This window comes from Neophocaena asiaeorientalis, unplaced genomic scaffold (genome assembly GCF_003031525.2).
Source record: "Neophocaena asiaeorientalis asiaeorientalis breed wild unplaced genomic scaffold, Neophocaena_asiaeorientalis_V1.1 scaffold226, whole genome shotgun sequence".
Classification (NCBI taxonomy): domain Eukaryota; kingdom Metazoa; phylum Chordata; class Mammalia; order Artiodactyla; family Phocoenidae; genus Neophocaena; species Neophocaena asiaeorientalis.
This window is the reverse complement of record NW_020173037.1, coordinates 3,440,817-3,452,931: the sequence shown is the minus strand read 5'-3', so window position 1 is coordinate 3,452,931 and position 12,115 is coordinate 3,440,817. Positions and strand designations below refer to the sequence as shown.

Here is a 12,115-nt window from a genome sequence, read left to right as displayed (position 1 = left end):
ATCGTTTGAGGAGCTACCAAATTGTTTTCTGAAGCGGCAGCACCGTTTTATATTCTCACCAGCAGTGTATGAGGGTTTCAGCTTCTCGGCATCCTCATCAACACTTATTATGTGTCTTCTTGATTATTCCTATCCTAGAAGCTGTGAAGAGGTATCTCACTGTAGTTTTGATTTGCATTTCCCTAATGACTAGTGATACTGAGCATCTTTTTATGTACTTGTTGGCCATCTGTATATCTTCTTTGGAGAAGGTTCTATTTAGATTCTTTGGCCATATTTTAATTGGGTTGTCTTTTTATTATTTTTAAAATTTATTCTTTTACCGTGGTGCAATATACATGACATAAAATTTACCATTTTAACTTTTTAAACCATACCGTTCTGTGGCATTAAGTACCAAGTGTCGTGCAACCATCACCCTTAACCATCGCCAGAAATTTTTCATCTTCCCCAACTGAAACTCTATCCATTCAACAGTAACCGCCCATTCTCCCCTTCCCCTCCCCGCTGGAAACCACAATTCTGCTTAAAGTCTTTATGAATTTGACTACTTTGGGTGCCTCATATAAGTGGAATCATATAGTATTTGTCCTTTTTGTGACTGGCTTTCACTTAGCGTAGTATCTTCAAGGTTCATTCATATTGAAGCATCTATCAGAATTTTCTTTCTAAGGCTGAATAAAATGTCATTGTGTGTATACACCGCATTTTGTTTCTCCACTCGTCTGTCCATGGACACTTGGATTGCTTCCACTTTTTGGCTATTGCGAATAATGCTATTATGAACGCGGTTGCACAAGTATCTCTTCAAGTCCCCGCTTTCAAGCCCCGTTCTTTGGGGATGTACCCACAAGTGGAATTGCTGAATCATATTGTAATTCTTTGTTTAATTTTTGGAGGAATCACCATGCCATTTTACACAGTGGCTGCACCATTTTATACTCCCCCCCCAACAATGCACAAGTGTTCCAGTTTCTCCACATCCTCACCAACTCTTGTTATTTTCTCAGTTTGTCTGATTGTTTTTTTATAATAGCCATCCTAATGAGTATGAATTGATATCTCATTGTAGTTTTGATTTGCACTTCCTAATGATTAGTAATATTGAGCATCTTTTCTGTGCTTATCAGCCATTTGTGTATCATTTGTGTTTTTTTAATATCTATTCAAACCCTTTGTTCCTGTTTATAATTGGATCATTTGGGTTTCTTGCTACTTTCTTTTGATCATCGAGTTGTAAGAGTTCTTTAAATATTCTAGAGTCAAGTCCCTTATCAGATATATGATTTGCAAAAATTTTCTTCCATTCTTTTGGTTGCTTTTTACTACCTGGAATCCTTTATTCAAAGTGTCCTGTGAAGTAAAAAAGAATTTAATTTTTATGAAGTCCAGTTTATCTTTTTTTCCATTGGCTGCTTGTGCTTTTGGTGCCATATGTAAGAACTAGTGCAGAATCCGAGCTCACAAAGATTTATATCTATGTTTTCTTCTAACTGTTTATAGTTTCAGTTCTTACATTTAGGTCTTTGATCAATTTTGAATTTTTTTTTAATATGGCACGTGGTAAGGGTCCAACTTGATTCTTTGGCATGTGAATATCCAGTTTTCTCAACACCATTTGCTGAAAATACTATACTTCCCCACTGAAGTCCACTTGCACACTTGTCAAAAATCAGTTGACTGTAAATATGAGGGCTTATTTCTGGACTCTCAATTTTATTCTGTTGATCGATTATGTCCAGCCTTATGCCAGTACCACACTATCTTGATTGCTGTTGTTCTGTAGTAAGTTTTGAAACTGGGAAGTGTGAATCCTCCAACTTTGTTCTTTTTCCTGGATTGTTTTGGTTTCTCTTGGTCCCTTGAGTTTCCATATGAATTTTAGGATCAGCTGATAATTGTTTTCTAATAAGCCATCTGGGATTTAATAGGAATTGAGTTGACTCTGTAGGTCAATTTGGGCAGTATTGCTATTGTAGCAACAGTAAGTCTTCCAATCCATGAACACCGGATATCTTTTCATTTATTTAAAACTTAAAAAAAATTTTAACAATGTTCTGTAGTCTTCAGGGTACAAGTTTTGCACTGCTTTCATTATTTCTAAATATTTTATTCCTTTTTTTGAAGCTATTCTAAATTGAATCATTTTCTTAATTCCAATTTTAATTCCATGCTACTCTTAACCACAGCAAACCCAATAACTGGGCTTCGTTCCTTGATTAAGAAAGAAAGTTTCAGATGAAGAATCTCAATTCATTCTGAAATGCTTATGTCTGGACCCAAGGATAAAGTTACAAATTGATTCAATGTGTTTTAAAGATCGCAGATGATAAGACTAAAACACATCTGGACACCCTAAGTACATGCATCTAATATGCAGATTGAGAAGGAACAGAAATAGGAATACACCAGCATGATGGTACAGCTTCCTGGAAGTGCAGCTGTAGTAGCTACAGAAATGAGAGAGGTCATGAGGTCACAGGGATGGCACAGCAGCCAGTAGCCTTTCCCACAGTGGTACCCCAGTGACCTTGGGCAAGGGCTTCACCTCTGTACCCCCTCAGTGTGCACATCTTTAAAATGGGAATAATAACACTGTTTGCAGAGTGGTCTTCAAATTGGGGTGTCCATACTCCATTAGTACACAAACTACCATCATGCAAAAAGGAAACATAAGAACTTCTATTTGTTTATTCACGTCACTCCTCTCATTTGTATTTTTATTTATGCTTTATAAGTGTTCATAGTATAACGGGATGGAGGTGTATTTGCATATTTTACATTGAATTAGCAAACACTATTTGTTGGTTCATGCTCAAACAGTTTTTTACTGATGGAGACTCTTGACTTAAAACCAGTGCTCAGCAAACGTTAGCTATCGTCAAAATAATATTTATAATTGTCATAATATCATTGTAAGTCTAAAGGGATTCATTATACTATTTTGATTTATTTTCTTGCCACCATTGATGAGATTGTGAAATGCACAAAAGTCAAAGATCAAAATTGTCAGAATGAATTACACAGCAACTCAACCATGAATAAATAACTTTTTATTATTATAATTTAAAAGTATAGGAAAATATTAAGGTCAAGAAAGAAGGAAAATAGATTTTAATTTTCATGTCCTTCATGTGTAAACAGTAAGCCCCCTAAAAAATATTTCCTACTGGACTAGAGTTAGGGTGTGCAGAATCCTTTTTTTTTTTTTTTCTGATTTTTAAATCTCTACTCATGTCAAACATAGGAGCCCCAACTTGGAATTCCAGACATATCTCAGTTCTCCAAAGCAGCCAGGTCCAAGGTTTGGGCGTCTAATCTGGGAACATCCTTCTCCAGCTGGGCCAGCTTCCCTGCCATTCTTCACAAGGACTGTGTGTATGGCACCAGACTTACTTTCCCAGAAGTGCTTCTGGGACCTCGGTCTGCACAAAGGGGCTGTTAAATGTGCTTCCCTCCTGCTGGCTCAGCTGACTCCCGTGCCTCAGGTCACACACAGCTCCTCGTTCCTATCAGCTTTTCCCAGAGGAGCCCTGGGCTTCTGCAGGAGCCAGCACTTCCCTGGAACAGGAAGTTCTATTTACACTGTCTTGGAGTCCCCGTGCTCATCCATAAAAGGGAAAAGAGTCCTTTAGGAAAAGGGCAGGGTGCTTGGAAACGCTTTAAAAGTGAAAGCTTTGCAACCGGTTTCTGTTGTTTTACACTGTTGGTTGATACAATTTTTCAGAATATAAAAATACGTGCTCTTTGGACTAGTTGAACCGTAAATCTGAAAGCTGACATGACAATAAACAAAAAATATGGGGAGAATGTCATGCGAACCCTCCAGAGTATACACCTAGAACAGTTATTTCTTTCTTTCTTTTTTTTAAAATTAATTTTTATTTTTGGCTGCATTGGGCCTTCGTTGCTGTGTGCGGGCTTTCTCTAGTTGCGGCGAGCGGGGGCTACTCTTCATTGTGGTATGCGAGTTTCTCATTGCGGTGGCTTCTCTTGTTGCGGAGCACAGGCTTTAGGCGCGTGGGCTTCAGTAGTTATGGCTCGCGGGCTCTAGAACGCAGTCTCAGTAGTTGTGGTGCACGGGCTTAGTTGCTCCACGGTGTGTGGGATCTTTCCAGACCAGGGCTGGAACCCGTGTCCCCTGCATCGGCAGGTGTATTCTTAACCACTGTGCCACCAGGGAAGTCCCTAGAGCAGTTATTTCTTCCTTTAGCCTTCCAGAACATAATTCCAGTTTATATGTGAATTATTCAATCATATGTTAAATGAGGAAGAAAGGCTACTGGACTTTGTTATGTCATGATGTTCAGTCTATGGATGGTCGTTACCAGTTTTCCATGCTGGTGTCAAACATGTAAGTCGTCTTCCATCAGCTGATAGACTCACTTAATGAGTGATCTGAATCCCCCAATTCAGCAAAAGGTATGCCAGGAAAAGAATGAATTGGGAGAGGGGGACTTTAGGGATCACAGCTCTTAGGGTATTTCATAATGGTCAATAATCATTTAATCATAATTTAAATTATTAAAAATAATTAACCAGACTATTAATGGTAATTGTGAACAATTATTATGAATTGTTACAAAGTGCTTTACACATATAAACTCATTTAACCCTCATGATAACCTTGTGAATTATATACTATAAGAATCACAGCTAAGTAACTTGGTTAAAGTCATGGTAAGTAGTGAAGCCAGGACATAAACCCTGGGTACCTAGTCCCATAGAGTGGTGCCCTAACCATTACGCTCCACTGCCTCTTACACTCTGTGTCTGACCGTGTTCCAAGCAGTTTAGATACATTAGCACTTTCAATTTAAACACCACCAATAATGTGGTAGTTTTCATGAGAGAACATTCAGTCATTCTTCATTTATTCAGCACCTGCTAACACCTAGGACCACACCTAGATTGAATGCAGTGATTCTGATGTCCTTGGGGCTGGAGAAAGAGGCTAAGAGGCCGGCATCCTCTGTGTGAGCCCCTCTGCATTCCTGGTCAGAGATGCATCCATCTATCCATCTATCCACCTACCCGTCTTTCCATCTCCCCATCTTTCCATCTATCCATCTATCCATCTATCCACCTACCCATCTTTCTATCCATCTAACCATCTGTCCATCTAACCATCTATCCATCTAACCATCTGTCCATCTGTCCACCTTTCCATCTAACCATCTTTCCATCTATCCATCTAACCATCTGCCCATCTGTCCATCTTTCCATCTATCCATCTATCCATCTGTCCATCTGTCCATCTTTCCATCTACCCAACTATCCATCTAATCATCTATCTGTCTATCCATCTATACATCTTTCCAGCCCCATCTCCCCCACCTCCATCATCACCTCCTCCCCAGGCTTCTGCACAAGGTTCCCTGCATGAATCTGGGCACATGTTTTCACTGGCTGGAACGTGCTCCTTGCCTTTCAGCCACTCCACTTCACCCCTCAAACCCCAGCTTGGGCATCACCATTCCAGACCCCTGCAGAGAGGGTTCATCTTCCTTCTTCCCTTGTGCCCCCTGGGCCCTGCCGGCCTCACCAACTGCTGGTAGCGATGTATCACCATTGCCTTTTCACAGGGCCAACCTGCAGGTCTGGAGAACAGAGCTGGGTCTTATGGAACCATGAAGTTCCACTACTGAACCCAGCGCCTCGCACAGAGTATGCAGTCAGTAAATGTGGAGTTGGTCTGTTAAACTGATGCTATCATCTTTGGAAGTTACTTTCTCCAAACCTGCAGGACTCTGGAGAAACTGTATCATGAAGAGAAGCAACCAGTAGGCCAACAGCTGAGAGATGCAAGGTTGAAGGGCGGTTTCTGTTTCTTGCTTTTCTAGCTGCCGCTACTATTGTGTAGATGACACAGGTCGAGGGTGGAAGGGACTGGGTAGAGAGGAAGGAGGGGAGGATGAAGGCGATAGCTGAGAGCCTAAAGTTTGGGAGAAAACAGTAAGTAATTTCCTCCCTTTGTAATCAAGTTTCTCAAATGAGTTGTCTGTAGCTCTCTTGTTGTTTTCTTCACCTTCTAGCACCTTCCATGTGGCTTTCTCAGGGGTCACCAATGACCTCCACATGGCTGCCACCATAAACCACTTCTCCGTATCTTCGGGACCAGAGCAGGATTAAAGTAATTCTTCTTTAGAGGAGGAACGGCCACTCGGTTGTATCAAGAGGAGAGGAAAACTAGGACAGGTGCAGGTGATGGTACAGATTTGGCGGCCCAAAATCCAAGAGATCTTGTCTGATATTTCTATGTTTTACGAAACAAAAATGAAAACCAAAGTCAATGAAGGAGAGGTGGGGCATATTTGAGGTTGAAGGAAATGATAGAAAATGTTTGAAAAGTTTTTTCGGAGGCTGGAGTGTAAGTAGCTCACAGAAGCATGGTGAGATTGCCAGCAAAAGGAGCCCCCCTGAGGTTGGTGGTCCAGGGTGCGTAGTGATACCAGTGTGCGTGGCTGGGGACCTTTCCTCCAGCAGTGCCCAGCTGCCAGGTGCAAGGACGGATGGTGAGTATGGTCGGGTTCATCCCACCTCAACTTTGCCAGGCATGTGCAAGAAAAAATAGGGCACGTGAGCTTAGAGCCTGCAAGAAAGTGGTGGCTGGAGGAGCCACAGCATCCGACCTGAATTCTGGCAAAGTTAACAGAGGAGCGACCCACAAACAGGGAGATGGCGCAGAGCGTGGATGGCGCCCCGCGGTCGAAGGACGGTGCTGGCGGGAATCTCTGCCCGAGAAGAGGTGGGAACAGGCTTTGCGACCAGCAAGGAGGATGTCTGAATTCGTGATTTTGGAGGTGGAGCAGTTTCAAGAGATAATGTGGTTCAGACTTCACATTCTGCACCGTGAGAACAGGAAGCCGTGAACATTAGAGAATAAGGTCACTGGGTCACGGAGCTAAGAGGTCACGGGGTCAGATGTGTCAGAACGAAGGCCAACGCCAGGAAGAGATGGAAGAATCAGGTTCTGAGTCTCTCCTGAAGGGCAGTGAGTGGCCACTGGCCAGGAGAGGTCTCAGCCGAGCCCTCCGTCCCAACGCTCAGTTGTGTGGGCAGTGGGAGCAGGTGCAGGCTGACCTTGACATTGCCTTGGTTGTCCATTTCCCTCTGAGAGCGCCTCTACGCGTCCAAGGCGGTGAGGGAGTCGGTAGCCGAGCTCACCTCTTGCCTTCCACATGCAGGCTCTATCTACTCTTCTTTTTTTTTGTTTTTGTTTGTTTGTTTGTTTGTTTGTTTTTGCGGTACGGGGGCCTCTCACTGTCGTGGCCTCTCCCGTTGCGGAGCACAGGCTCCGGACGCGCAGGCTCAGCGGCCATGGCTCACGGGCCCAGCCGCTCCGCGGCATGTGGGATCTTCGCGGACCGGGGCTCGAACCCGCGTCCCCTGCATCGGCAGGCGGACTCTCACCCACTGCGCCACCAGGGAAGCCCTTTATCTACTCTTCTAATCTGCCTCTTGAAACCTTCTTAGCTATGAGAATCTGCTGCTCAAGCTAAACGGAGGAATAAAAGTATAAAAAAAATAATGTAAGTGGTGCAGCATTTCCTGTTTAAAATTAGAAAAGCCACTGCTTCTCAAACTAGATGTGTCTGCAGCCAAGAAAATGGGGTCATATAAATATCGAAGAAAAATGGGCAGTGGAATTTGCTCGTGCGAGAGTGAGCTTGGTGGTGCAGGAGGAGAGGGGGAAGCTCCACGGGTAGGCGCATAAGACAGACTGCCCCCTCCTGAGCACACCGTGTCCTCTGGAAGCCCGGTGGAGTGATCAGGCTGCTCGTGGCACTGTACCACTTCCTAGCCCACATCAAGCAGCCTGGAGTGAGTCCAGGTTTAGCTGAGGAGGCTGAAGAACGTTTTTTATTTGATATCATATCACTTTAGGATCAGGCAACTCCCAAACAGATTTCCTCTGTGATGAAATATCTTTTTTCCTTTAAAAAGTTGCAATTTCTTAGTAGAGATTACTCAGCTAGTCCTTACCATAACCCATGAAGACAATATGTATTTTTAGTTTTTGTCTTAACAGCAAGGAAACTCACTCAAAGATGGAAAATGATTTCACTAAGGCCATCCAGTGAGTCAGGCCCAGCACCGAGCTGGACAAATTAGGCATTCCAGGTCTCAGCTATCAAACTTCTAGGTCTTGCTAATAATCTGAGACAAAAGAGAAGCACTCTTACGGCATCTTTGGAAAGTAATTTTTTTTTTTTTTTTTTTTTTTTTTTTTTGGACGCGCAGGTCCAGCGGCCATGGCTCACGGGCCCAGCCGCTCCGCGGCATGTGGGATCCTCCCGGACCGGGGCACGAACCCGTTCCCCTGCATCGCGGCAGGCGGACTCTCAACCACTGCGCCACCAGGGAAGCCCTGGAAAGTAATTTTAATGCCAAGTTTTGTGATTAGACTACATGGCACCCTTTCCCGTGGAAAAGCTCTACTCAGCACCCTGGTAAGGAGGACAGGACAGGAGGGGACAGGTGTGACGAACGGGGCACAACACACAGGATGCAGTAGCTGCTCAATAAAAAAAGGGCCCCTGGCAGCCCCGGCACCCGTTTTCTAGACAACGGATGTGATTCTCGGCGTCCTCGTTTATCGAGCGCCTCACGAGGCCCGGCCCTGGGATGCAGCCCGGCAATGATCGGCTTAGTCTCTCCCTGATGTATCAGCTGACGATACATCATCCTGATAAGGCCGCGACTCACCAAAGTTGTGACAGAGGCGCTCGTAGAATAGGGAGCTAGTCCTGGGTTCTGGGTGCGCTGAATCCTGCTTATCGATGAAAGGCAGTTAACACATCAGCTGGATCTATTTCCCGAATACAGGGGGACACTTCTGTTATTTAAAGATGTAAAAAATGCTGGAGACTTGAGAAAAAAGGCCATGGAAGGTGCGTGCCATTGATGGCTCATTAATAAATCCTACAGTGATTGTCGATGCATTTCAGATACTTGTGGCAGCAAACAAAGCAGTTCACCTCTACAAACTGGGAAGAATGAAGACAAGAACTCTATCTACCGAAATTATTTTCAATCTTTCCCCAAATAACAATATTTCAGAGGCCTTGAAAAAATGTGATATCTCGGCAAATGACACTTCATTTCTGATTGCTTACAGGAAGAGGGAGAAAAACAAATAAATCATGAATACCTAATATCTCAGGTAGAAGGTCATCAAGTTTCTCTCAAAAATCTCCCTGAAACAACAAATATTACGGAAGTCAAAAAGATACATGAACTACCTTCACGAGAATAAAGTATTGGGACATTATTGGATGGTATTGTTTGCAGAATGTCAACAAAAGATGCTTTGTGAAATGACAGAAATATTAAAAATTTTCAGCAATTATAAAAAAAAAGGCCCCCTGCCGCTGCCCTGCCCACCAGTCTCTCTCCTCCCTTGGCGTCCCCCGCAGCGAGGCTGGACTCCAGGGGTGACAGTCCCCCCCACCCAGTCTATCTTCAACACTGACCTGACCTCATCCTGGTCCAGTTCCTACGCAGCCACGAGCGAGCCACGCATCCGGGCTGTGCTTTATCACTCTCCATGCTGAGGCTGCTACCCACATGTGTATTTTTCTCCTAACTACACATGTGAGAATCTAGTTCTGCTTAAGGGGCTTAGTTATTAATTCACTCAGAAAAACAAAAACAAAAATCTACACTGTCAGCAGAGCACTCTTACATGAAGAGGCTGAATTCCCCAAGCTCTGCCCAAACCAGTAGCATCTCACACACAGCTAGAAAGTCTGCCTCAGATTAAATGTCACTGATCATCGCTGAAGGGATTCTAATTCCTTCTCATTTCTTTTTTTAAATCCTTTTCTTTGGGGCCACGCAGCATGTGGGATCTTAATTCCCCGACCAGGGATCGAACCTGTGCCCCCTGGATTGGAAGCGTGGAGTCTTACCCACTGGACCGCCAGGGAAGTCCTGTAAATTCTATTTTAACGGCACACACATCTCTCTAGGTCAGACTCTTACAGATGCTGTGACAATGGCAATATGTGTATAATGAAGATATTCCCCAAGTTATTTTACGGCCTATTTCTTTTAAATGAGGTAGTTCTTTCATTCTATGCCATGTTGTTTAGAAACAGGATTGTATCTGTGCCTCTTTTTAAAGTCCAGTAGGTCTCTTGCTTAGAAAAGAAGATATTACATAATCACTAAAAGAAGAAAGTTTAGTTCTTCAGTTCAGAATCCCTGAATTTTACTATAACAATAAGGTGAGTAGCTTCTCCCTTCTGAACAGAAGAGTAAAAAAACCTCTGTGGTACTTTTCAAAAAAACGGACATACTTCTTACTTTTAAAAAAGGCGCTCTGGTGTTTGAGGAAAATAAGATTGTGAATCTCCCCATTTAATTTTAATACAGTTTCATAAACTAACGAAAAGCATTGTGATTAGTTTTAGAGCGAAACAGGTTTAGGAGCATACACTACAGGCCCAAGGTTAGAAAGTATTCTGCTAAAACAGCACCACGTGGGCCGCTCATATTACCAGCATGGCGTCCCGAACAGGCGCGGGTCTGAGCCTCACCAGCCTCCAGGGGACACAGAGCAATGAACAGCCACCCCCACCCCGAGGCGGCAGTGCGGGCCTTCAAGTAGGGGGGTGCTGCCCCCTGACCCCGCCGCTGCCCTTGGACCACAGCCCTCGCCTTCCCCTCGCTCACAGGCCATCGCTGGGGCTTGTGCAAATCCAGGCCTCCCAGCGGGGCGGGGAGGCGGGAAGGTCCTCCCCCAGGGCCCAGCTGGACCCCACTGGCCCCTTGATCTCCCGCCTCTCGGAGGGGACTGGAGCTTCACCTCTGCTCACTCCTCGAGAGTTCGTCCCAGCGCAGTCCTGGGCCAGTTCCCACTCCGTAGCCGTGCCTGCGCATCTGGGGCCCTACCAGAGCTGCCCTCGCTGCCCAGAGCGCACGCCCGTCCGTCTTCGTCGTCCCTCTCAGAGCCCTCTTAGCAAATGCAACACACCCCGAACCGGAGCCCACATGCTCCCCCCTCCCAGGCTGCTCCTGCCGGGGTTGGGGGAGGCGCCTCATGCACCCCCAGGAAGAGCCGCTGGGAGAGGTGCCACCCGACACCATCCACGAGGTGCGGGCCTCCATCTCCGCCGAGGAGGCCGTCGGGATGCACATCAGGGTGGACGCCTGGGGACCACCCAACTCCTGACCTGCTTCCCTCCTGCGAGGCGCTCCTCCCTCCCCGTCCTCTTGCCTCCCCGCGGCCAGGGCGCAGCCTCAGGATAAAGTCCAACCCCTGACCACGGGGCCGGGGTCCACAGTCACTCTCCCCGCCGCCGGAGATGCTCACGCCGGGTCTCACCCTGTTTCATACCCTCGCCTGCCCCTCTTTCCTCCGGGACTTTCCCCTGCTGGTGCCATTCAGGATGGGCATCTCCTCTTCCAGCAAAATTTCTCTAACCCCGTTGCCCAAGCCCAGGCCCGGGCGAGGTGCCTTTCTGGGACCCACCACGCGACGCTTACCCGGTTACCCAGGTCGTAGCCGCCACCCTACCACACGAGACCCACTTTGTCATCATTCTCCTCCACTAGACTGTGGTGAAAAGTGGGTCTGAGTCCTGATCTGCTTGGACCCTATTTCCCTTCTCTCCTCTGTACCTGCCTTTCTCCGGGGCATCTGCACATTTCCCATTTCTCCTGTGTCTGAGGAAGGACGAGCTAAGCCTGCTAGCGCCCTGCTATCTGCAAAGTAAACAGTAGGTGCCAATCAAGCCTGCACAGCGCCTCACTGCTCCGTCTCCACTGGCTCGACTCTTGCTTCCTGAGCGTGAATAAAATGAAATGGGTTCGTTTGCTTATGGCACCCTCTCAAACGTTGTGGTGCCCTTATAAAAACAGCACATATTTAGTATTTTAAAAAAAAAAATCTGACAAATGCAAGTGAGAAAACAAAAATCATCCACAATTCTAATTAAAAGTTGAAAATATTTCTATAGCTATTTTTCAAATTGTGAGTTTCTTTGCTTTTTATTATGGCTGTATGCTATGAGTACTCTGTTCAATATTCTTGCCTATTTACGTGCATTGACATCTTTTCTGTTGATTTCCAATCTGAGGCTAAAGAAAAGGCAGTCTTGAGGTCTTC

General features: G+C 45.4%; 1 pseudogene; it reads left to right on the top strand.

Annotated features, from left to right (window-relative positions):
• The first annotated feature begins 6,694 nt into the window (after window positions 1–6,694).
• LOC112398149 (EKC/KEOPS complex subunit TPRKB-like) lies at window positions 6,695–9,319 on the top strand (annotated as a pseudogene).
• Window positions 9,320–12,115: the final 2,796 nt, after the last annotated feature.